The sequence below is a fragment of the Orycteropus afer genome, unplaced genomic scaffold, assembly GCF_000298275.1.
Source record: "Orycteropus afer afer isolate SDZICR_OR568_19922 unplaced genomic scaffold, OryAfe1.0 scaffold00120, whole genome shotgun sequence".
Taxonomy (NCBI): domain Eukaryota; kingdom Metazoa; phylum Chordata; class Mammalia; order Tubulidentata; family Orycteropodidae; genus Orycteropus; species Orycteropus afer.
In genome coordinates this window covers 4494873-4500122 of record NW_006921707.1, presented here as the reverse complement: position 1 = coordinate 4500122, position 5250 = coordinate 4494873, and positions in this window count along the sequence as shown.

The window sequence follows — 5250 nt, the reverse complement described above, 5'->3', positions numbered from 1 at the left end:
TGGTGGGTGCTTTGGGAGGAACGGTTGGTAAAAGGGCTGGAGGGAGGCAGCATGTCTGGCCTTGCAGTAATAGGCCTTGGGTTACTGCTGGTAACCCTGTCTTCCCTTTGTGGAATTAGAGGAGGTCGGAACATGTGGCCTCCTTGTCGTTTTAGCACCAGTGTTTTACCCAAAGTTCAGAATGTGATTCACACAGTGTTACCAAAATGTGAAGGCATTTCATGGAACAAACAAACAAAAAAACATTGTTGTGAATTTGTTTCCAACTTTTAGCCACCCTTTAGGACAGAGCAGAACTTTCCCATAGGGTTCCCAAAGCTGTAATTTTTATGGAAACAGACTGCTATATCTTTCTCTGGGGAGTGGCTGGTGGGTTCAAACTGCCAACTGTTTGGTCAGCAGCCAAATGCTTTAATCACTGTGCCACACGGGCTCCTCAAGGCATCTCATAGAACAAGTTAAAATCCTAGGATCTTGGAGCTGGAAATCATGCAGCTGAAAAATCAACTCTATCTGAAAGGTTCTACTTGAAACTGAAAATATTTAGAAAGAAACTTGGTTGAAGTCTGTGAGAAAAAATGTTTTTAATAAGTAGTTATGTTTAAATTATACGCTAATTGGAATGGGCTTCATTTTCACATTATAAATCATTTTCCTTTGCCTTAGCAATCTGAATTATGAAAGTAACTTTATTCCATGACACTCTGATGTTCTAGAGTTTTAATGCAATTTACAAATTAATCACATGATACAGAAAGAGGAGACCTGGTTTCAAAACAAGGCTGGTAAAAATGTCTATGTATATGAGAAACTGACACTGTGATACGACTATATATATATATATATATAAACAAAACAGAGAATTAGACTGCACTAAGAACTAAGAGAGAAGTGTTGAAGCAGTGATGGTTCAATGATAGAATTCTCACCTTCCATGTACGAGAGAGACCTGAGTTCAATTCACACATGGGTGCCTATTCTGGTTACCTAGTGCCATTCTAACAGAAATACCACAAATGGGATGGCTTGAAACAAACAGGAGTTTATTCTCTTACAGTTCAGGAGGCTAGAAGTCTGAGTTCAAAGTGCCAGGCTCTAGGGGTTGTGTGAAAACCCCTCAACCTTGGGCTTCAGCTCTGCCTCTTGCTCCCAGCCCACTGAAACTAGAGGCATCTCTTCACTCAGGCAGCTACTGGCTGCTGAGGATAACAAGCCCAAGGTCGACAAATAAAATGTCACAGTCCTGATGCTACCAAACCACAGGCAGGCTATTAATTCAAGTCCATTGAAAGTCCCAAGGTCGGCAGATCATGGTAGGCTGCTGAACAATGACTTGGCTACATGCAGGATTTAAACATACCATAAGCTAGAGACCATTCCCCAAGGCTTCTCCTTATATACAGGAAGCAGACCATATCCCTAAGGCAGCTACTCAGCTGCTCACAGTAGATTCCACCATGGAGTTGATTACCAGTCTCATCATGGGGAATACTACATCTAGCTGCCCAGCCACTCAACCAGGCCTGCCAAGTTAACACACAAACTTAACCACTACAGTTTCATTATCCTCCTACCAGTGAAGTCTTGGTGTGGCAGTGATGCTGAACAGCTTTCACTGGAGTTTCTAGACTAAGACAAAGTAAGAAGAAAGACTTGGTGATCTGCTTCCACAAATCAGCCTCTGATTACTCTATGAATCACAGTGGTCCAATTTTGTTGTCCACAAAGTCAGCTGAAAGCCAACTGGATGACAGCAAACAACAAAACTGTAGTGTACAGAAGTCAATAGACTACTACAGTTTTATCATTTTCAGAGCACACATGAAGTGTTGTTACCAATTCTCTTAATCTTTCCTCTTAATGACACATTTTAAGAGAAATTCAGAAAAACTGAACTATATGGAGATGGAAACAGTCGAACAAATTATCTACTTGATGGAGGGAAGTTCATTAGAGTTCCATCTCTGCTGTCCAAAAACTGCATTGCTGTTGTTAGGTGCTACTGAGTTGGTTCTGACTCATGGAGACCTTACATACAACAGAATGAAACACTGCCCAATCCTACGCCATTCTCACAATCTTTGCTATACTTGAACGTCTTTGCAACCAACATATCAATCCATCTTGTTGAGTGTATTCTCCTATTTTGTTGACCCTCTACCAAGCATGATATCCTTCTCCAGGGACTAGTTCCTTCTGACAACATGACCAAAGTACCCAAGATGAAGTCTGGTCATTCTTGCTTCTAAGAAGCATTCCAACTATACGTCTTCCCAGACAGATTTATTCATTCTTCTGGCAGTCTATGGTATATTCAATGTTCTTCACCAACACCACAATTCAAATACATCAATATTTCTATGGTCTTTTTTATTCATTGTCCAGCTTTCACATGCATATAAGGCTATTGAAAACACTGTAGATTGGGTCAGGAGCACCTTTAGTCTTCAAAGTGACATCTTTGCTCTTTAACACTTAAAAAAAATCTTTTGCAGGTGATTGCCCAGTGCAATGTGTTGTCTGATTTCTTGACTGCTGCTTTCATGGGCATTGATTTTGGATGCACATAAAATGGAATCTCTAGCAACTTCAATCTTTTCTCCATTTATCATGATGCTGCTTATTGGTCCAATTTTGAAGATTTTAGTTTTCTTTATGTTGAGGTGTAATCCATACTGAAGGTGTAATCCATACTGAAGTCTTTAATCTTCATCAGTGAGTGCTTCAAGTTATCTTCACTTTCAGTAAGCAATATTTTGTCATCTGCATATTGTTGTTGTTGTTGTTGTTATGTGCCGTCGAGTCAAACCCGACTCATAGCGACCCCTCCTTGGGTTTCCAAGGCAGTATCACTACGGAAGTAGGATTGCCCAACCTTCCTTCTGAGGAGTGGCTGGTGGGTTTGAACCGCCAGCCGTCTGGTTAGCAGGCAAGTGTCTTAGCCACTATGCTACCAGAGTTCCCATCTGCATATTACAGGATGTTAATGAGTCTTCTTCCAATCCTGATGCCACATTCTTCTTCATATAGGCCTGTTTCTCAGACTATTGACTCAACATATCAATGAATAAGTATAATGAAAGGATACAACCTTGAGGACATCTTTCCTGATTTTAAACCATGCAATATCCCCTTTGTCTGTTTGAATGACTGAATACTCATTTAAAATGCACTATGGTTAGAAATCTGCATTTATGTGTAAAGAATGTGTTTAAAAATATGTTTGTATCATTTTAAAATCTGTATATCTTTGATTGACATAACATACTACACAAAAACATTGCTCCACCTCCTACTTTGGCGAGTAGTGACTGAAATCTTAAAGGATTACAAGTGGCCGTCTAAATGCAATGATACATCTTTCCTCATTCAGAGCAAAGAAGAATGAAGAAAACCAAAGACACATGGAAACAATTAGTCCAGAGGACTGGTAGACCATGTTATCCTCAGACTATATGATTGTGAGACCAGAAGAACTAGATGGTGCCCAGCTACCACTGTCAACCACTCAGAGATGGATGTGTGTAGGAGATCATGGATAGAGTGGGAGAACAATGTGGAATAAAACACAAAATCATTAAAAAAAGGACCAGGTTTGCTGGTCTGATAGAGCTTGGTGAAACCCCTGAGACTATGGCCCCTAGCCACACTTCAGGTCTGGAATTGAACTCAAACTCACTCTTATGGCTTCTAGCTAAATGAAAGACAGACATATGGGTTGAACATTTACATCAGGTAGATACACTCCTTGGAGAGATCAATCATGGGAGAAGAGAAGTGCAATGTATCCACAGGGTGACTGCTTAGGGGGCAGAAGTGCATGAGAGGGAAGGACACAGGGAGGAGGTAACTATGGAGAGGAAATGGAAAGAGAGCTGTTACATTGTGGGGAATTGCAGACAATGTCATGAGAAAAAATATGTATGAACTGCTGTACGGAAATGAATTTTCTCTGTAAACTTTCACCCAAATCACAATAAATATTAAACAAACAAATGAAAAACTGCATAGTTTTTTTTTCAAATCATTTAATCTCTCTGAATCTCACTTTACATTGCCCACCCATAAAACAAAAGATTTGATGAATAATCTATAAAGATTTTGTTTTAAATCTTAGAATTCACACATTTTTGGCAGGACATTTTGACCTATTTAAAGTGTTAAAAGGCAAAGATATCACTTTGAAGACTAAAGTGCACCTAACCCAAGCCATGGTATATTCAATAGCCAATATGCATGTGAAACTGGGCAATGAATAAGGAAGACCAAGAATAAACGATGTATTTGAATTGTGGTGTTGGTGAAGAACACTGAATATACAATGGACTGCAAGAAGAATGAACAAATCTCTCTGGGAGCAAGCACAGCTGGAATGCCCCTTACAAGCGAGAATGGCCAGACTACATGTCTCTTGTAATCTGGTCATGTTATCAGAAGGAACCACTCCTTATAGAATGATATTGTAGAGAGACAACGAAAACTGGGAAGACTGTCAACAAGATGGATTGACACAGTGGCTGCAATATCATCAGTAAAAAGAAGGCTAGGAGCTGGCTGTGGAACAGACCATCAATTGTTCATAATCAAGTTCAAATTGAAGCTGAAGAAAATTAAAACAAGTTCACAAAAGCAAAAGTACAACCTTAATTATAACACACCTCAATTTAGAGACAATTTAAAGGACATATTTGATACATTGAACACCAATGACTGAACACCAGATGAATTGTGGGAAGACATAAAGAACATCACACATAAAGAAAGCAAAAAATCACTACAAACACAGAAAAGGAAGAAAAGGCCAAAATAGATGTCAGAAGAGACTCTAAAACTTGCTTTTGAACAGAATGTAGCTGAAGTGAGTGGAAGAAATGATGAAATAAAAAAGCTGAACAGAATATTTCAAAGGGCAGCTTGAGAAGACAAAGTTAAGTATTATAATGAGATGTGCAGTGACCTGGAGCTAAAAAACCAAAAGGGAAGAGCACGCTCAGCACCTGGAGCTAGAAAACCAAAAGAAAAGGACATACTCAGAATCTCTCCAGCTGAAAGAACTGAAGAAAAAAATCAAGCTTCTAATTGCAATAGTGAAGATTTATATTGGTAAAATATTGGATGATGCAGGAAGCATCAAAAGAAGATGGAAAGAAGACACAGAATTACTGTACAAAAACAATTGGTTGACGTTCAGTCATTTCAGGAGGTAGCATCTGATCAAGAACCAATGGTATTGAAGGAAGAAGTCCAAGC